At 39.9% G+C, this 22,317-nt stretch overlaps 1 long non-coding RNA gene across 6 annotated transcripts in view; it reads left to right on the forward strand.

Moving 5' to 3' along the window:
- LOC131999956 (uncharacterized) overlaps positions 1–3,852 on the forward strand; it is a 39,524-nt gene extending 35,672 nt beyond the window's left edge. For 5 of the 6 annotated variants that reach the window (XR_009399135.1, XR_009399136.1, XR_009399139.1 and 2 more), the window contains one exon: positions 1,719–3,852. This is a non-coding gene — a long non-coding RNA (uncharacterized LOC131999956). The remainder of the gene's footprint in view (positions 1–1,718) is intronic. The other variant, XR_009399138.1, reaches the window with a different exon arrangement.
- Positions 3,853–22,317: the final 18,465 nt, after the last annotated feature.

Raw genomic sequence — 22,317 nt, forward strand, 5'->3', positions numbered from 1 at the left:
TTGATTACAAGAAGAGGAAAAAGAGAACCAAAGTAAAATGGGATTTTGTAGAACACAGAAAAAGCTTAAAACAAAAGGTCACTTAGAGAGTTCTAAATTCTCAGGTAAGCGTTTAAGGACTTCTCTGACAACATGAGTTAGAATTCTGAGGAGAGAAGAATGAACCAGGCTTTTGTGAGATTCTTGTTCAAGATGGTGTTGTAGGAAAATCCAGAACTCACTCTCTCCCCACAACACACCCCAAGCCTACAGCTATATATGGAACAATTTTTTTTTTTCCTGAAAAAACCCTAAAAACTAGCTGAGCAACTCCTACACATTGGGCAAACGAGAGAAAAAAAAAAAGCCACATCAAAGTTGGTTGAAGAGCCCAAGACACAATCTTGCCGTAAACCCCACTCTCAGCACTGTGACCTATCATCAGGAGGGAGCTCAAAACCCGGAGCTTCTCCCTGAAGAGCAAAGGGTTTGAATTCCACATCAGACACCTCAAATTTTAAGACCTGCACCTGAGAGATAAGCTCATAAAATATCCAATTTTGAAGATCAATGGGCCTCATGTCCACAAGACCCACAGGCTATAGCAAACTGAGAAATGAAATTTGTTATTGTAACAAAAAAAACCAAAGATCTGAAATTGCTTTTTTCCTGTTTTTTTAAAACATTCTAAAAAGTGAGACTGAAACTTCCATTAACTTTATGTCAGAAAGTACTTCACATCAGTTGGTTGAATTATCCCACAATAAAAAAGCAAACCAGCCAAACTGAAAACATTTGCAGCCCCATTATTATTAATTTTTTCCCCTGATTTGACCCTAGTCTCTTCTCCAACATGAAAGCTATCTGGCCCTATTTGGTCAAGAGCGATTTTAAACCTAAGTATTAGGTTTTGAAGGTGTCATTTCTCAAGGGAGGAACAAAAGTAATAGGCTGCAAAACAAAGCCTAAAAACAGAGTTTCAGGGAAACAGTGAGTAGGAGAGATTGGTGACACTGAGAGTTGGGAGAAGATTATGAAAAGCGACAGGACATTTTTGGAGAAACCTTCTTGTTGGAAGAACTCCAAGAGCAACAAATAGCACATTCAATGACCTGAAACAAGTTTATTAGGAAAGACTTGGGTGTGAGGAACAGCTCCACATCAGCCCCTGGGGATATGCATTGAAGAGACAAAGCCCAGTTCAAGGAGATTTTGGTAAGTGGGAGATCCAGGGATCATTAAAGGGAAAGTAAGAATTAGCTTAAAAGTACAAAGGAGTTTTAAAGATCTTAGACAATTATCTAACTCATGGGGAGTTCCAAGTTTTGTGGTGAGTAGGAACTTCTCTGGCAAGAAGATAAACAACTGAAAGAGGGGAAAACTAATCAAATAACCATAGCCAAACTAAAGAGCCGCAGTGTGTGGGTGGTGCTTAAAAACAGGGACACTATGCTCAGGTATTCTGGGATTTTAGTCCTTGTTTCTCCCTGGCTAGTCATGTGATTTTGGGAAGTAACTTATTTTTTTCTGAGCCTCAGCTTTCTCATCTTTAAAAGTGGGATAATAAAATGTATTTCCTTGGGCTATTCTGAGGACTCCACAAGAAAGTCTTTGGTAAGCACTTAGCAGGGGACTGGAACACAGTAAATGGTAGCTTCTGCTGCCACCACCACCACTATTATATTCATTTTAGCAGATCTGGGTTGCTGTCCACAAGTGATTCATGTCCTTTTTCATAGAGAATTGTTTCTGGGAAGTGGCTGCCTGAACAGGGACTACATTTCCCATCCACCCTTGCATTCAGGTGGGACTGAAAGACCCCTCCCCTAGAAGATAGATAGGATAACTAACCGCTTGTTTGCTTTTCATCACACTCACTGTTCTTGCTGAGCTTATGTAAATAATAGGCCAAGTTTGTTAAAACTGGACTTGTTTCACAAGTGAATTAGTCCTAATTTGGCTATCTCTGGAAATGAGGGTTATTTTAGAGAGAAAAATTATGTTTTAGTAACACGCCTTTATGGATGTTAAATTCTAGATTTGATTATCTTTAAATGTTTGTTTACCTAAGCTAAACAATTTGAGGTAAACTTCAGAGAAGTTGCACAATAGCTTCTTTAGTCGATCTTATTATTTTGTGGGGATATTAGCAGACCCCACAGCACATGATTAAACAACTGGAAAATGGGATTGATTCCCCTACAATTATATAACTTAACTAACACCTTATGTGTGGCTGGGATAATGAAATTGCCTAAAAACCACCATACCACACTCCATAGGATTAACTATGGACTTGTGGAGATAATGGATGACCCCACTGTCTTTATGAGTGGATTGGATGATCCATGGGGGACTCCCCTGATCTCTTGACAAGTTTTCTCACTTGCCAGTGATCCTATGTAATCAGGATATTGTTAAGGCTGGACCACTCAAAGGTCTTCTTATTGGTTTCACCCCTTTGTCATATTTATCCTAGAAGCCACCTCTGTTGAGGTGCAATTGCAAATAGATGCTTTAGCAAAACCTAGAACAGCCCTCCTCATAAAAAGAGCCTCAAATATCACTATAAGACAGTCCCTGACTGTAGTGACTTCACATCAGGTCCAGATTTGTCTTAGGGATAAGTCTCTCTCTCTCTCTTTTAGTGATTGGTTAAGTTCCTGGTTTGAAGGAGGACTATGGCCAAATCTCCTTCTCGGGCATCTCATTTTTATCACCTCATTAACCTTAATATGTTGCTTTGTTCAATGTTTCTCTACTTGGTGCCGAGACTCCATTGCTGCAATGACTTCACCATGACAGATGATCCTTCTCGCGTGAGAGGACGCCTCTTCACTGTCAGCGCTGGATTCGGCTGCCTCCGCCTTTCGTAACTCCCCTATACATTCCTCCACTGATCAATATTGACCCCAGTAGGTAGGGACAGCTCTACGCCCCTATTCAGCAGGAAGAAGTTACAGAAGATGAGACCTTCCACCTTCAACCACCTTAAAGATTTAAGAGTCAAAATTGTTCAGGGGGAAATGATGAAGGAGCAGGAGGCTGGCTGAGGATGGAGAAGGGGCTGATGCCTTGCACCCCCTCTTCACCCTTCTCCACCGCGAAAACTGGTTCAACAGATTGCCTTGGCTTACTACTTTGTTGTCATCTATAACGGGCCCTCTCATCATTCTGTTATTAATTCTAACTTTTGGTCCTTGTGTCTTAAACAGGTTAGTACAGTTCATTAAAGATCGCCTGTCTGTTGTTCAGACTATGGTACTGACACAGCGATACCAACTCCTCAAACAGAGCCCCGGACTAGCTCAATGCAAGGGCAGGACATGCAAGAACAAGACGAATGGATAGAAGATTCTATCCATGATAAAGAAAAAGGGGGGAATGAAAGACCCCTCCCCTAGAAGATAGATAGGATAACTAACCGCTTGTTTGCTTTTCTGTAAACCGCTGGCTTTTAGGTATAGACCAGGTTATTAATTAGGTTATTAATTGCTTATTAATCGCTCTTTTGCCCTTCTGTAACCGCTTGGCTTATAGAAATAATAGAAGGTAGGCATTCCTACCTTCCCCCTTCTTGTTCCCCCTCCCTGCCTCTCTCCTCCCGCGCGCGGGCCCTCAGAACCAATCAGCTTGTTCCCCCTTCCTGCCTCTCTCTTCGCGTGTGCGGGTCCCCAAAGCCAATCAGCAAACTCCACGTATGCCTTTTTCAAAAGTTCTAACTGTCAACCAATCAGTTGCGCCCCACCCAAAACTTGTTTGTACCTGTCTATAAAAACCCGGCACCACCCCAGCCAGGTGTGCTCAGCTAGCAGGAGCTGCTGACCACCCGCAGGCGCCTGCGTAACAATAAAGAACCTCTTGCTGATTGCATCCAGTGGCAGTGTTGGATTCTTGGGTAAGGGGATCCGCAGGTCTTTCAGGACCATGTGACCAAATTCTGACCAATGGAATGCCAGATGAAGTCATCACATTATTTCCATGCCTGATCCATAAATACCTTGTAGGTGATCTGCCTTCACTTTTTACTCCTCTATTGATCATGTGTCAGTGGCCAGGGTGACCTTGGAAACCATGTATTGGAGAGGACAGAGCCTTTGTTGGTCTGGTTTCTGCATGATTGCATGGAACAAAGATTTCAGGTTTTATCTCTTATAGCAGTTGTTAACAATGCAAATAGCATCATTGTGGTTCAGGATCACAGTAGCCTGGTCAAGTCTGAGTTCAAAAACAAACATTGGAGAAGCCAGCTTGGAAGAATCCTACTTTACTGGTGACTAAGATGGTAAAGAAAAAGGCTGTGGCTTAGACTGAATATAAACTATATCTGAACTTGTACATTTGTAAATTATTCAGCACATTCAGTATTTCATCATGAAATTTCTTTACACTGTATCCTAAACTGCTGACTGGAAGTTTGTCCGGTGGATCTGTCACTACAGACAAACCCCAGCAAGGGAGAGGCCATGACTTCTGCAGGAGAAAGGTCAATTTCCTTGGGTGTTGGAGTATTCATTATAGTAACTAATGCCAGATAGAGTCTTTGCTTTTGGACTCCTTAGCTTGTTTAATCCCAGGATACTTCAAGTCTTTCTGCTACTGTGTTGAGGGTTCAGATTCTTGAAAGAAAAAATTCAAGTGACTTTTTTAAAAGTCTTGAGTGTGCAGACTTCATATCTGGGATCTAGCGAGGTTAGATTATCTCAAGGAGTACTCAGTGACTGGGAAGTCCAAGCTATTCAAAGTAATATATTGGTTTTTCTTCCTCTGTTATTTGTAGCAGCTGCTCTTTCTTCATTACTTTCTGAGAAAAAACAAACACACAAACCTTAAAAACACCAAAACTATAGACCAATTTATAGAGCCAGGTACACAATTATCCTCTTGAATAGTCTGATCTATGTAGCAGAACAAACTGAAATAGCTTTCTGGGTGGCAGTGGGTAGCCTTCTCTAGCTTTCATTTGGTGAATGATGGTGAGGATGTGGGGAGTGGATGGTAAGATGGGGAAAGCCTGAAACTGCCAAAGAATTGTGGTATGGCTGGGAGGACTGAAGTGTGTTCAGATTCTACTGTTACTTGTTTTGCATCTTTCCATCACCCTTCCTAAAGTCTTCTCAACCTTTCAGTTCTCTCCTTCTGCTCCTGTGAGCTGGTCTTAAGCTGTAGAGCTAGGTAGGAGGGAAGCAAGGGCATAACAATCATGTGCATGGGCTTTTGCTAATTGGGTCTAAGCCTAGTCAGTTAGAAGGGGGCCTGAGTATCCCAAAAGCAGTGGTCAGGGTCTTAGAAGATCGAAGAATCAGGAAGTCAACCTGTGATGATGCCCTGACTCAAGACTCCAGACACATGAACATCACAAAAGCTAACTCTATCATTTGATCCAGTCTAAAGGCAAGTGTTATTTTTATAGTTGTAAGTCCTATACCACAGCCTTAACCAGAGCCCAAACCTCTAACTGGGCTGGTAGTCAGCAGCAGAAAACTTTTTAAATCCATTTCTCTCATTTATCATCTTTTCACTAGGTCACCAGAGAGCAAAGCAGGCTTTGCTTATGGACTCCGAGCAAGGATAGGGAGGAAGAAAACCCCTTTTAGTCCTTTTAGAAAGTGATTATTGGCAGCCCTTTTTGTTTCCATGACCTGGAAGAAGGTTAAAATTACTGGGGGGTATTCGGTAATTAACTAAAAGTGTAAGACTTGAATGCTGGGGTATGTCATGATTGAGAAACAAAAAAGTGCTGCTGCTGCTTTGGATTTCTTCTCTCAAGTAAGTCACTGTGATGAGACTCACAGCCTGTCAGGTCCAAGCAGGGAGGGGTAGCTGATTCTGTGTGGAATCATGATTCTAAGATTATCCCTCATGACCCATACCTTTGTATAATGCCCTCCCTTTGAGTATGGGAGAGACCTGTGAATATGATGGGATATCACCCTTATTACTTGGTTTCTAATCAGTTGACTTTGAGTTAACCAAGAGTTTATCCTGGGTGGGTATTACCTAATCAGCTATACCTGTAGAAGAAGATAAAGTATCGGAGAGCTGCTCCTGATGGCAAGCGAGAAGCAGGCAGTGGGCTGCCCATGGAGGGCTGCATAGTTAGCATCTAAAGGACCTCCTAGGAGGTTTTAGGAAAGAGTAACTCCTAACCAGTAGCTGGCAAGAAAGTGGGGGACTTTATACCAACAACCTGGATGATATTGGAAAAGGATTTTGAGTTCAAAATGAGAATGCAGACCCAGTCACACCTTGAATTCAGCTTTATAAAATGCTGAGTAGAGAAATCAGTTACATTATGCCCAGACCACTGACTCACAGAAACTGTGAGTCAATAGATGGGTGTTGTTTTAAACCAATAATTTTTGTAGTAATTCATTATGCAGCAATAGAAAACAAACACACACTATTATCAGCATACTTCTTTTTTTTTTTTTTTTTTTTTTTAGATCTGGGGAGTCAGCATTTGATTTATATAAGGCTGGAGTTCATTTTACTATCACTACCACGTTTTGTGACATAACAAAAAAGTAATACACTAAAAATATCTTGTTTGTCTTTGAAGAGCTCACAAAAGTTCTGCATTTTTCATTTAGTTACTAACTGTGAAGATAATTGGATATATATATAATTTATATATATTCCTTATATATATTACTCCTCCCCCCCCACTTCTTCTTCTGTCTTCTTCTTCTGCTTGTTAAATCAATACATTTTACTTTTTAGAGTATTTTTAGGCTCATAGCAAAATTGAATGAATCGTACAGAGAATTCCCATATATCCCTGTCCTCACACATATGCAACCTCTCCCACTACTAACATTAGGTACTAGAGTGGTTCAATTATTACAATCAATGAACCTACATTCATGCATCATTATTATCCAAAGTCCATAGTCTACATGAGAGTTTCACTCTTAGACTTATACATTCTGTGGGTTTAGATAAATATATTATGACACATACCTACCTTGTAGTATTTTATAGACTAATTTCACTGCCCTAAAAATTCTGTGTGCCCTGCCTATTCATCTCTGTCATCCCTAACCCATGGAAACCACTGATTCTTTTATTTTCTCCATAGTTTTGCCTTTTCCAGAATGACATATAGTCAGAAACATATAGTATATAGCCTTTATAGATTGGCTTCTTTTAGTTAATTATATCCTAAGCCATCTTTTGAAAGCCTTCCAACCAATTATTTAAGTCCTCTGAGGAAAATCTCCTTTTTGATGAACTTAAAGTCAACTGATTAGGGACTTCAAAAACATTTGTAAAATTCTTTCACAGCAGCACTTATATCAGTGGGTTTTTTTTGGGTTTTGTGGTTTTTTTGTTTGTTTGTTTAAATATTTTATTTATTTATTTGAGAGAGAGAGAGAGAGATTGAGAGAAACAGCATGAATGGAGGGGAGGGGAGAAGCAGGCTCTCTCCTAAGCAGGACCCTGGGATCATGACCTGAGCTGAAGCCAGACACTTAGATGACTGAGCCACCCAGGCTCCCCTATTTCAGTGTTTGAATGAATGACTGAAAAAAAAGCTTTTGTGTGCTACACACTAGCCTTGCTTCCCTTCTGTTATCCAACTCTTACAAGAAAATATCACTTGCAGCCCACTGTAACAAGAAGCATCCTAGAAACATACTGTCTCGCTTTCTAGGCTCCTGGGCAAGTTGCAGTGCTTCTCATAGCCTCTTCCTTGGATACTAAAATCTTTGCATATAGAAGGGAAAGGAAAGAAGTAAAGATGGAATGAGATGGCAGGATGAGAAAGCAACAGAGAGGATGGGGAGGAGAGGAAGGATGTTGGCTTTGAAATATCTTAAGTTCTTTTCTTTTACAGTCTCCTCTTTATTCAGTCCAAGTTATCCATTGCCTTAGGGAAAATTCAGATTGTTAAAATGGGGATGCAAAGAGGTAAAAACAAGTTCCTATTTGGCCTTTGACTTCCGATATAAAAGGTTTGGAGTAACACAAGAAGTCTTTAAACCTCAGCTTTATCAAGAGAGTAGTATTTTCTAAATTCCATGTACTTTTTTAAAATATTAAGAGCCCAGTCTGGTGGACTATCTCAAAAGTGTAGAGGTGGCAGTTGGTGTCCTATGAGGGATGCTCCTGCCAAACAGGAAAAGAAAGTGGAAATCTCTCTTCTGTAGGGAGAAATGAATTGTAAAAAGATGGACAACTGAGTCAAGATGCTGCCTTGGGCAGGGGCTGGGGTGAGGTGGGAGGGTGTTGGAAAAAAACTGTCAACATCATCTCATTGAGGGAACAGCTAGAAAGAGAGGTTACCTGTGTCCTGTTTCTCATTTATGACTTTTATTTTTTTATTTTTAAAGATTTTTTTTTTTTAATTTGACAAGAGAGAAGAGGTTAGAGTAGGCAGAGAGGCAAGCAGAGAAAAGAGGGGGAAGTAGGCTCCTCACTGAGCAGAGAGCCAGATGCAGGGCTCGATCCCAGGACCTGGGATCATGACCTAAGCCAAAGGCAGAGGCTTAACCCACTGAGCCACCCAGGTGCCGGCCCAACCCCCCATAACTTTAAGAAGAGACTGCACTTTAGGGTTTCCCTGCATCTTCCTGAGCAAATGAAGTGGAGCGGTAATGGTGGAATGACATGCTTAGGCATAAGTGATGAGGGAGCAGGAGGCTGGTTGAAGACAGAACAAGGGCTGGCACCTTGCACCCCCTCTTTTTCTGCTCCCCCTCCATAGTGTGTGTGGCATTCCTCAGGCACTCCTGACTGCCATAGATGATAAACAAATAGCTAACTTGCAGAGATCCTGGTCCTGCAGGACAGGAGTCTCCCTTGCTTTACGAATGCCCTGGAGATCTACAAACAGGGAGGTTACCTTACCAATAGCACAAATTTCCAGAGGCAAATAACTCTCAGTTCCTCTAGCCCTAATGTCTCCCTCCCCACCATAAACAAAACTGGAGGAGGCCAGGTAGAAGGGAATGTAAATATAGTTAAATCTCTTCTAACAAAGAAGCTTGATAGCAGCATTGTAACTCCCACCAAAAATCTCCCAACTATCTTGATGTTAATGGCTGGCTTAAAGACAACACTGATCAAGCCGCAAGGCCTCTTGTATCCTTATCGGCCCTCTTTAGCATATGAAAACTCCATTGAAACCTCCCTTCCCCTCACCTTCCCCCAACAGCAAGGTACAGAACCTGCCATCCCTCACAACCCAGGGCAGCAGCTCTTCCTGCCCACAGGTCCTGTCCCCATGCTTTAATAAACCACCATTTTGCATCAAAGATGTCTCAAGAATTCTTTCTTGGTCATCGGCTCCGGACTTCAGCCCACTGAACCTCATCTAGGTTCTAGAACTTCATCATAAGGAGGCCTGAGACCAAGCCCTTATTCTCTATGGCTTGTGTGTGGCACATAACAGATATTCTCCCCTTGTTCTCCCACCCCCACCATGATGCATAGGGGAAGTAACCAAAGTGCTTGATGGTGACTTTGCCAACTGGATGACTGAAGCAAAGGATGACGGGACTTTGTAGATGAGGATAGCAGGCAGACTTGGACTTCTTGGGAGGGGACTGAATGAGAGTGGCAGCCACAACCCAGGGAAGCCACAGTGCAAGGGAGAGCTGAGAGGAAGACTATGAATACCTCAAGAGTGGTTACCACTTATTTCCATGCTGAGAGTCCAGGCTCTGAGTCCATCAGCTGAAGATACCTGCACTGCAGCAGGACTGCAGACAGAGACCCAGTCTGGAGACATTCAGGCTAAAACACCTTGAGCAGAAGGCAGTGTATGTACCAGGGGATCTTTTAACTAGCACTGAGTATATGTAAGCTTAGTTCTGCACCAAGATACCATCTTGAAGTGGGATGGACAAGGTGAGGGAAATCCTCTTAAGGCACAAAGAATCTACTCTGTTGAGTTTAGGCTTGGAAAAGCTGTTGGGTTAACAAGGATTCAGTTGACCAGGGTCTTTTAAAAAAAGAGATTAAGTTGCCTTAGATAATTTAAAAAATCTTTTCTGTGTCATCTCCTTTTTCTAATAGGAGAACACCATTATACCTCCATCCCCAAGGAATGAGGAATGAAATTGCAAAAGTTTAAGACTGGTAACGGAAAATGAAGGAAAGTATGTTTTAGTTGTAGGTATACATTTGGACCCCAATACATTGCTAAACAGCCCAGTCCCATACCCCAGGCCCTGCCTCAGGTAGTGAGTGCCATATGGACACCGTGTTGTTTTGGACCAAAACTGCACCCTTAAGCACATCAATTGGAATTCTTTTGGCTTAGTTTTCGTTGATTCAGCAAATTACTTAGGAGAGGATGATCCATTGTCAAAGAAATGATTCTTAGAGGGAATGCATGTCTGGCAGACATAGCCCTTAATTTTCAGATTGTTGCGGTACCTGTGGTAAAAAGGATTCTGTATCTTTTTCCAATTTAAGAAAATTTCTTGCAGTTCTCTGTGTTGATGTGTGGTTCTTGACATCCAAATGAACTGATATAATTCTAACAGTATGCTGCATATTCCTGTGGTGCTGGTGGGTATTTTGTATTATGCTGCTTTATGGTTCTTTTTTTTTTTTTTAAGATTTTATTTATTTATCTGACAGAAAGAGTGAGAGAGCACTAGCAGCGGGGACAATGGGGAGAGAGAGGGAGAGGCAGACTCCCCACCCGAGCAGGGAGCCAGATGTGGGGCTGGATCCCAGGACAATGGGATCATGACCTGAGCCAAACCATCTGAGCCACCCCGGCGCCCCCTGCTTTATGGTTCTTAAAGTGAACTTGACATCTCAGGATTACCAGTAAATTTCTTTAACAAACCAGGGAACTTTTCCTAATATTGGTGAAAATTTTCATTACACTTTTGTTGCTTCTACAATGAAAACTCCATGTACAAAATCTGAAACTATCCCTCCAGTTGTGGTGCTTCAAGCCTGTGTCTGTATCTTGTGGTGGTTTGTAAAGAATGCTATCCTTATCATGAGCATCTCGATAGATTCTGTGGACATTTCCTTATCATTCTCCAAATTGCAGAGAATAGGGATTTTGTAATAAGTGATGCAGAAAGTCCTACCACATTGGAAATACTTAATAATAAGCAAAAGCAATGAGACAGATGAATATTGCCCTATAAGAAAACTCAGTTCTGCTGTTTTGTCAAAGTGGTTGTCTCACTCTTGATGGAATATATAGAAAAATTGAGGGGGGAAATTGCTCCCAGCTACTTCTCTCCAAACACACAATGGGAATAGTTCTTAGGAATTTGTTTTTGAATTAACTATAAAATGTTGTAGGTTTAACCTCTTAATAAAGTAGTCACTGTTACTGGAAGAGGGCTTAGTAGATGAATCACCTGGAACTTAAATTGTACTTGTAAAAACAAAAACAAAACAAAACAAAAAAAAGGTGGTGAATAGGTTTATTAACTTCTTGTCATGTTTGTTTCTTGGCAACTCTCAGCCCTCTTACCAATCCAGTTCACTGCATATGACCTCACTTTTTCTTTTTAAAACTTTCCTTAAAGGCTTTAATTTTAATAGTTGAAATCATCTTGAAAAAGATAAAGTCTATATTGGATAAAAAAAAAGATAGTGAAGGCTTTAAGAGGGAGGGTACAAAACTTCATTTCCCTGGAGCAGACAGTGTTATTCACAGTGTTTATGAGAGAATGATAAACACCATGGTAATAAGACAAATAATGATTTGTACCTCAAAGGCTATTCCATGTGGTCATGCCTTAAACCATAAAAGAAAAAAAAAATCAACACATTTTTCCCTGGAAAAACTTAAGAGGCAGAAGGAATAAGGTTAGAATCTATTATATAGCTCAAAGGAAAAATACAGACGGTATGTAAAAATTTCAGTTTTAGTACATACCATGAAATCCCCAGCAGTGTTGCATAGTAGGGAGAGTAGAACAAGAATTTCTATGTGTCTCCATGTTTAGGTCTGTGAGGAAGGGACAGGATATGCTCTAGACCATGGCTGGCAAGGTCATGCCTCAGTGTATATAATGCAACTTACTCTTAAAATTACCTGAGGCCAGGAGAACGGATCTTCCACTGCTAAAGATTTAAAGAGAAGGCCACACTGAGAAGGGTAGGAGGCGTAGAGGCAGTTAAGAACCAAACTCCCAAGGAAGGGCCCCACAAGCAGGAGGACTACCAAGGAGTGGAGGAGTGAGGATTTTTAAATTATCTATTAAAGGCAACTTAATCTCTTTTTAAAAGACCCTGGTCAACTGAATCCTTGCTAACTCAAAAGCTTTTCAAAGCCTAAACTCTAACAGAGTAGAGTCTTTGTGCCTTAAGAGGATTTCCCTCACCTTGTCCATCCCACTTCAAGATGGTATCTTGGTGCAGAACTAAGCTTAAATATACTCAGTGCTAGTTAAAAGATCCCTTGGTACATACACTGCCCTCTGCTCAAGGTGTTTCAGCCTGAATGTCTCCAGAATGGGTCTCTGTCTGCAGTCCTGCTGTAGTGCAGGTATCTTCAGCTGATTGACTCAGAAGAGTGAGGAGATCAAGCCCCACCCTGAGCACCCTTGACGCTGAGGATCTGCACTGGGAAGATGAACCTTCAAAACATCTGTCTTTGAAAATCATCAGGGCTTAAATCCATGGGGGCTATAGAAAACTGAGTCTCCACTCTTTAAGAACCAGCACACTATGTCACTCCATCCTGCAATAGTTTGAAAAACACCTTGGTTATATGTAAAAGAGATTTACTACTAATTTTAAGATGTATGCCAGAGGGGCAGGGATCTGCTGGAGTTTTCTCTAGGAATGGAAGTCCTGGTGGGCACTATTTTTCTTGTCCTCCTTCTGTCTAGCTGGATGGGTGCTTGTGGGAACCAATTCTGACATCCTCCATCTTGCTAACACTGCTTGACATTCCATTGGGGACTTGCTCCACCCAACATGTCTGCCCTTTCAGACACTGCTCCAAAGTGTCCTCTGCCCTGCCAACCCTGTGAGCAGCTTCAGTCAGACCTGGAGTCTCCTCATAGGGGATACTGCTGGAATGCCTGTTTCTGGCAACCAGGTATGACTGCATTACTGAGCATCCCAGGACACCTTCAACATAAGGCCACTGCTTTCAAGACCAGGAAAGCTGACCTACCTACTTCATACATAGAGACAAAGACACAGACAAAATGACAAGACAGGGGAATTCATGCCGAATGAAGGAACAAGACATTCCCCCTAAAGAGCTAAACAAAATAGAGATAGGCAAATCAAAATAATCAAGAGTAATGATCATAAAGATATTCAATGGATTTGAGAAGAGAAGATGAACTTAGTGAGAACTTCAACAGAGATAGGAAAAAAAAAAAAAAAAGCCAGGCAGGGCTAAAGAATTTAATAACTGAAGTGAAAAATACACTACAGAGAATCAACAGCAGATTAGAGGATGTGAGAGAATGGATTGGAAGACAGGATAGTGGAAAGCAACTAAACTGAACAGTAAAAAGAAAAAAGGAATAAAAACACGAGGAAAGGTTAAGGGATGGTTGTGACAACATCAAGTGTACTAATACTCATCTTATAGGGACCTCAGAAGGGAAAGAAAGGGGCAGAAAACATACTTGAAAAAACAAAAATTTTCCTACATGGGGAAAAAACAGATGTTCAGGTTCAGGAAGCAAAAAGAGCCCCAAATAAGATGCATACAAGGCAGTCAACACCAAAACACATAATAATTAAAATGGCAAAAATTAAAGATAAAAAGAATCTTAAAGGCAGCAAGAGAAAAGGAAATTGTTACGTATTAAAGAAATCCCTTCAATGAGGTTATCAGCTGATTTTTCAGCAGATACTTTATAAGCCAGAAGAAAGTGATATGATATATTCAAAGTGCTGAAAAGAAAAAACCTACAAGCAAAAATATTCTAGCTGGCAAGATGATTATTCATGTTAGGCCACAAAACAAGTCTCAATAAATTTAAGAATATTGAAGTCATATCAGGCAACTTTTCTGATCACAATGGTATGAAACTAGAAAGCAATCAAAAGAAAAAAACTGAAAAGCCCCACGAACACAGATGCTAAACCACATGTTACTAATTAATGAGTCAATGAAGAAATCAAAGAGGAAATTTAAAAAAATACATGGAGACAAATGAAAAAAGAAACAGTATTTCAAGATCTTTGGGATGGAGCAGAAATAATTCTAAGAGAAAAATTTACAATAATACAGGCCTACCCCAAGAAATAAGAAAAATCTCAAATAAAAAGTCTGATCTTATACCTAAAGGAACTAGAAAAAGAAAAGTAAACAAAGCCAAAGTTAGTAGAAGGAAGGAAATAATAAAGATCAAAGTGGAAATAAATGAAATATAAAGTAAAAAACAAATCAATGAAATTAAGAGGTTTTTTTTTGAAAGATAAACAAAATTGACAAAATTCTAACCAGACTCATCAAGAAAAAAGGAGAGAAGACTCAAATAAATAAAATCAGAAATGAAAGAGAAGTTGTACCTGACCCCACAGAAATAAGAAACTATTATGAAAAATTATATGCCAACAAATTGAACAACTTAGAAGAAACGGATGAATTCCAAGAACATACAATCTTCTAAGACTGAATCAAGAAGAAATAGAAAATCCGAACAGACCAGTTACTAGGAATGAAATTGAATAAGCAATAATAATAATGATTAAAAAACAACAACAACAACAAATCCTCAACAAATGAAAGTTTAGTGACCAGATGGCTTTATAGGTGAATTCTACCAAACATTTAAAGAAGAGTTAATAATTATCCTCCTCAAACTATTAAAAGAAAAAATAGAAGCGGAAGGAATCCTTTTGAATTCTAAAATTCATTCAAAATGCTTTTGAATTATAAGGCCAGAATTACTCTGATACCAAAACCAGACTATGACACTACAAGAAAGGAAAATTGTAGACCAATATCCCTGATAAACATAGATGCAAAAAATCCTCAAGAAAATATTACAAACTGAATTTAAAAAATACATTAAGAAGGTCATTTCCCACGATCAGTGGGATTCATTCCAGTGATGCAAGAATGGTTCAATGCCTACAAATCAATCAATGTGACACACCACACTAACAAAAAGAAGTATAAAATTAAACGGTCATTTCAATAGAAGAAGAAAAAGTACTTGACAAAATTCACTATTCAGTTATGATTAAAAACTCTCAGCAAAGTAAGAATAGAAGAAACATGTCTCAACATAATAATGGCCATATAGCTAAAGACCCACAGCTAACATTATACCCAACGGTGAAAATCTGCAAGGTTTTCCTCTAATATAAGGAAAAAAGACAAGGATGTATACTCTCATCATTTTTATTCAACATAATACCAGAAGTTTAGCTACAGCAATCAGACAAGAAAAAAAAAAAAAGGCATCTAGATTGGTAAGAAAGAAGTAAAGCTCACTATTTGCTGATGACATGGTACTATATATAGAAAACCTTAAAGAATCCATCAAGAACTATTAGAACTAGTAAGTGAATCCAGTAAACATAAAATACCTAGGAATAAACTTAACCATAAAAGCAAAAGATCTGTATCCTGAAAACTGTAAGGCACTGATGAAAGAAATAGAAGATGACACAAATAAATGGAAAGATATACCATGCTCATAGATTGGAGAATTAATATTGTTAAATGTTCATATACACAAAGAAATCTATAGATTTGAAACAATACCTATAAAAATTCCAGTGGCATACCTCACAGAATTTGAACAAATAATTCTAAAATTTATATGTAGCCACAAAAGACTGAATAGCCAAAGAAATCTTGAGAAAGTATAACAAAGCTGGAGGTTACATAACTCAGTTTTGAACTATCCCACAAAGCTATAGAAATAAAAACAGTATTGTATTGGCACAAAAAAACAGACACATAGATCAATGGAATGGAAATAAATCCAGACTTACATGGTCAATTATTCTGTGACAAAGAGTATATAGTAGGGGAGAAGACAGTCACTTCAATGAAGGTGTTGGGAAAACTGGACAGCTACATGAAAACCAGTGAAAGTGCACTGTTTTCTTATACCATACACACAAACTCAAAATGGACTAAAGACCTAAATGTATGACCTGAAAACAAAAAATTCTTAAAAGAAAATATAGGCAGTAACTCATAAACATTGAGCTTAGCAATATTTTTCAGATACGTCTCCCGGTAAGAGCAATAAAAGTAAAAATAAGCAATTGAGATTACATCAAACTACAAACCTTTCATACAGTTTAGTAAACTATTGACAAAATGAAAATTCAGCCTACTGAGTTGGAGAAGATATTTACAAGTGATATATCTGATGAGGGATTAATATCAAAAATATATAAGGAACTTACATAATCAACACCAAAAAACCCAAACAATCCTATGTAAAAAATGGGCAAAGGACTCAAGTAGGCATTTTTCCAAAGAAGACATACAGATGGCCAATAGACACATGCAAAGATGCTCAACATCACTAATCATCAGGGAAATGCAAATTAAAGCAAGCCACAATGAGGTATTACTTCACTCCAGTCAGAATGGCTAGTATCAAAAAGACAAGAAATAAGTGTTGGAAAGGATATGGAGAAAAGGAAACCCTTGTGTTCTCTTGGTGGGAATGAAAATTGGTACAGCCACTGTGGAAAACAATATGGAGGGTCTTCACAAAATTAAAAAAGAACTACCACGTCATCGAGCAATTGCATTTCCAGGTATTTATCTAAAGAAAATGAACACACTGATTTAAAGAAATATTTGCACTTCTATTTTTATTGCAACATTACAGATGACCCTTGGAGAACACAAGTTCAAAGTGTGCAGGTCCTCTTATATGTGGATCTTTTGTGATACAGTACAGTAGTATAAATGTATTTTCTCTTCCTTATGATTTTTGAAATAACATTTTCTTTTTTTTAGCTTACTTTATTATAAGACTATAGTATATAATATATAGAATATAAAAAACAGGTGTTAGTCATCTGTTTGTGTTATCAGTAAGCCTTCCAGTCAACAGTTAACTATTAGTAGTTACATTTTTGAGGAGTCAGAAGTTAAACGAGGATTTTCAACTGTGTAGGGAGTCAGTGCCCTTAACTCCCATGTTCCAGGGTCAACTGTATTTACAAGATATGAAAGCAACACAGGTGTCCACCTGTAGATGAATAGATAAAGATAGAGTATATATACACAATGGAATATTAATAAGACATAAAAAAGAATGAAATCTTACCATAATGACAATATGGGTGGACCTGGAGAGTATTACGCTAAGTGAAATAAGTCAGAGAAAGACAAATCGTTTCACTTACATGTGGAATCTAAAAAATAAAATAAATAAAGAACTGAGTAACAGATTCATAAATACAGAGAACACATTGGTGGTTGCCAGAGGGGAGGAGTGTGGGGGATAGGCAGACCACGTGAAGGGGACGAAGAGGTACAAACTTCCAGGGGTAAAATAAATAAGTCATGGGGATGAGAAGTACAACACAGGGAAGGTAGTCCCTACTATGGCAATAACTTTATGTGGTGATGGGTGGTAACCGTGCTTATCATGGTGAGCATTTTAAAGATTTTATTAATTTATGGTGAGCATTTTATAATGTATAAACATGTTGAATCACTATGTTGTACACCTGAAAGTATCATAATATTGTATGTTGACTGTACTTCAATTGAAAATTTAAAAAAGTCACACCGTAGTAAGTGGCAAAGTCAGGAATGTAACTAAGACGACTGTTAAGCCTGTGCTCTTCATCACTGGGCCATGTGGCCTTCCATTTTGTGCCTGGCAACATTGCCACATGTGGATGAAGCTGCTAGGGCCCAGCGAGTTTAAATGAGTAGCTCAGGTTCAAAGTGCCAGGATTTGTCAAAGTCAGATTTTCTGACTCTGACTTCAATACTCTTTCAACTTGAAATACCATAAATTAAAGCAAACACTAACTTGGTTATGGAGCAGACAGTCAATATTTTTAGAGTGTTTATAGAAAGGAAGTAATTTTGGCCTGGCAAAAGAGCATATTGAAGGTAGTTTTACATTCCTATTTCAAAAAGAATCATTCAAATTGGGAAAATTCCCATGGTGCTGGATCACTCTGTGGGATATTCATGGAGAACAAACCCCCTCTGCTCCCACTCCAGCCCTTTCAAAAGCAAATTTTATAGATTATCTCACTGGGCTTGTTGCCTTCTGAGTCTGTTGCACATAATTGCTTGGTGTTTGTCAAGATTTGACTGGCAAGGAAGCATCTGTGTGGTTAGCCTTGTGTCTGACCCTCACCGGGAAGTTGAGGCCAGTTTTTATATCTGAACCCCCACATCCCGTCCACCTCCATTCTCCTTGGCATGACACAAAGTGTAGCCATGAGGAGAGGAGCCAAAGTGGGCTGGACCACACAGTGGTTAGGAAGGCCCTGGAGTCACTCTTCCTGTGTTCAACTCCCATGACCATTATGCTCTGGGAAATGACCTTGGATTCTATGCCTTCATTTTCTCATCTCTAAAATGGGTGTTTGAGTCAGTTTGGGCTTCTATGACAAAGTACCATAGACTCAGAGGCTTATAAAAAAATGAAATTTATTTCTGAGTTCCGGAGGCTGAAAGTCTAAAGTCACGGTACCAGTGTGATTAGGTACTGGTGAAAACAGTCTTCAGAGTTGCAGACTGCTGACTTCTCACTGTATCCTCACATGGCAAAAGGAGGAGAGAGCTCTTTGTGTCCCTTCTATTAGGACACTAATTCTACCCTCTACCCTCATGACCTAATTAACTCCCCAAGGCCCCACCTCTTAATAACCATCACCTTGGGGATTAAGATGTCAACATATGAATTTTGGGAGATGCAAACATTCAGTCCAATGCAACAGGGAATAAGGAATTGGCCTTATGTGGATTGACAAGATAATGCATTCAAAGGCATGGACTTCGAAATGATTCACACTAAATGCTTGGTAGAATTTAGCTGCAGCTATTAAAGAAAATGACTGAAGGACAGAGGTTCTAAATAAAGAAGAGCAACATAGTCCTCTTGTTTGTTGTGAATTGTCCAGTCATATTTTCACCAGTGCCTGTTAACACTGAGTTTAGCTCAGCAATAGTGATTTGAGGGAAACAGTCAGCAATAAGATTTTGAAGAGAGAGGACAAAGTCTAAGGTGCAAAATTTGGCTTCAGAGTTCCTGAGAAGCAGCAGGATCTTTGGGTGGCATAGCTCATTAAAAGTGTCATTATTATCACCCCTCCCTCATTCTTGGAAAAAAGTCAACAGGTGGCTCTCAGGAAAAGTTTCACAACAACCTGTTTTTAATTTTTGCTTCTTACATTAATGTTTTTCTGCTCAGAATTAAAAAAGAAATCCTGCTATAGCTATCTGATTTCACCACAGGTTTTGTTTGTTTGTTTGTTTGTTTTTTGTTTGTTTGTTTTATTTTTTGTTTTTGAGGCGGGGCAGGTGGTTGTATTAGGCTAGCTTCATTCCATTCCTGCTGGTAGTTAAAAACCAGCTGCTTCTCAAGGAGAAGAAAGGAAAGATTGAGACTCTGTGTCCCCCACCTCCTCCTCCCAATTATGTGGTCTCTCCCTTTTTTTTTTAAATGTGTCCTCCACATCCAACATAGGGCTCCAACTCATGACCCTGAGATCAGGAGTCACATGCTCTACCAACTGAGCCAGCCAGGTACTCCATGTTGTCTCTCATTGCATGGGTACCCTGGAACCATTTGGTTCTAGATGGTAAGCATCCAGGGAACATGGTGCTCCGGGGGTCTAAGATACCACAGGCAAAAAGGAGTAGGTCAAAGGCCGGAAAATGCCTTTTGTGAGAGGCAGAGTGGAAGAAAGGGGGAGATAGAGGTACAAGGTTTTGTCTGAAAGGTAGGGGAAAGGGTAGGCTACTGGCAGAAAGGGACTAGAGGAACAGCATGGTGAGGAGTCTGCACTGGAGCTTCACCATGGGAAGTGGCTGAATCCCAACAGGTCTTCTCCTGGGTCTGTGTCTGTTCCACATCTATTTCTGGAAATGCAGGTCCAAGTGCTTCTTTGAGTTTCCCATTGGCTGTTGAGTTTAACAGCAGCTCAGTGTCTAAGTCCTTTCTTCAATTTCCTTCCCAAGCTCATTGTCATATTTGATGAGATCAGTTACTCCGGTTTTTCAAGTATGTACATAAAATATAAATAAGCTTCCTGATGAGAGTGCACTGGGCTGGGGGCAGGAGCTCTGGCATTGTCCCCAGTTGTGTGACCCTGCTTTCACTGTATTGGAACCTCTGGTACATCAACCAGATCCCCCTCTAAGGACTGACATCCCATTTCCCTAACTGCTGAGAGTAGTGGCTGCTGATGGCAGCTGAGTCCACCTATAAGAATTGCCCTTGGCCTAAGGCAGTGGCTCCTACTGGAAGCAATCTTGGACCCACTTGGTAATGTCTACAGACATTTTTGTTTTTTTCATGATTGAAGGGAGGGGTGCTACTGGCATCTAGTGGGTTGAGGCCAGAGATGCTGTTACATATCCTTCAATGCACAGGGTAGGGTCCTACAATAAAGAACCAACTAACCCAGAATGTCAATAGTGATCAGGTTGAGAAATGCTGTCCTACGAGAGCCACTTTACCCCAAATAAAGCCCGTTCCCAGAAGCAGCCTGCAACCTACAACAGCTCATTGGTAGGGTACATAGTTCTGGCCCCTTGCTTCATGCTTTGATTTAGGGCCAATTCAAAAAAGCTATCCCAATTCAGAAAGGCTCCAGGGCTCTTCATGGGATTGGTTGAGGTCCCCTCTATGACTGCATCATGGTTTCATGTGTCTGCCCAGTCCTTCTGGTTTTCTCATGCTATAGACTATTTGAATCCCCATCTCCCTAAATTCATATGTTGAAACTTAAAGCCCAAAGTGATGGTATTGGGGGGGGGGCTTTAGGAGGAACTTAGGTTATGAGGGTAGAACTCTTATAAATGGGAATAGCGCTCATATAAAAGAGACTCCCCTGCCCAGAGCTCTCTTGTCCCTCCATCATGTGATGACACAGCAGATAGCAGCTGTCTATGAAGGAGGAAGTGGGCCCTCTCCAGACACTGAATCTACCAGCACCTCGGTCTTAGACTTCCCAGCCTTCAGAACTACGAGAAGGAGGTCTGCTGTTTATAAGACACAGTCTATGGTATTTTGTCATAGCAGCTCAAAAAGACTAAGACCTCTCACAGGTGATGAGAATCACTTTCCAATACACCCTTTGCACACAAATCTCTATCTCAGAGTCAGGGTACTCAAACCAAGACAGCCAATATCAAAACCAATTAATCATCAGAACCAGCCCAAATGTTGTACCTTTTTCCTAGTTGTTAAAACTGAGGCAGATTTCATTTCTCTTATCAACTTCTATTAGTAATGTTTGCTGAAAATTGCTAATTGTATCCAATGTCCCTTCTCCTATTGTCACATAATACATATGTTCTTGGGATATAGGTTGCCTATATGTTAGTTAGATTTGGTAATATGGCCATATTCTGGTCAATGGGAGGTAAGTTGTTCTTTTTTTTTTTTAAGATTTTATTTATTTATTTGACAGACAGAGATCACAAGGAGGCAGAGAGGGGGAAGCAGGCTCCCTGCCGAGCAGAGAGCCCAATGTGGGGCTCGATCCAAGGACCCTGAGATCATGACCTGAGCCGAAGGCAGAGGCCCTAACCTACTGAGCACCCCAGGCGCCCCAGGAGGTAAGCTGTTCTGACATGTACAACTTCTGGGTTGGTCACTTATGGAAAAAACATGTCTTCCCCCTTCTATTTTTCCCTTTCCACTGACTGGACTGCACATATAATGGTGGAAGTGGGAACAGTCATCATAAAAAGCTGATGTTGACGTTGAGTGTGTCAAAGTAGCAAGATAAAAGACTTAAACAGTCCCTGATGACTGTTGTATTACCATATAATGTACAGGTCACTTTTCAGGACTGTTATGTGAGAAACTTTTCTCTTGTTTAAGTTAACTACGTTTCGGAACTCTCTTTTACAGCAGGCAAACCAAAATGTAAGTTATATACATCCTTAGCATAATAAAATGATGATAAACCCATAAAAAGATGCCTTGTTTTTGGTAATGAGTTTCACAATCACATTTTTAATTTCCATTTTCAAGATCAGCCACGTAAGTTTATGATTCACTCTTTATTGTCTACATAGTAGTTCATACCTGTAATAGAGAGTGGGGTTGAGACTGAGGATAAGTAGATCAGAATCCCCTAGAGAATTGTTTCAAGAATACACATACTCAGGTCTCTCTTTTACAGAGATTATAATATGCTCTTGGAATAGAGTATGTTTTGGGTTTGTGTTTGAATACTTAGGATAGAGTATAATAC

Source organism: Mustela nigripes, chromosome 13, assembly GCF_022355385.1.
Source record: "Mustela nigripes isolate SB6536 chromosome 13, MUSNIG.SB6536, whole genome shotgun sequence".
Lineage (NCBI taxonomy): Eukaryota > Metazoa > Chordata > Mammalia > Carnivora > Mustelidae > Mustela > Mustela nigripes.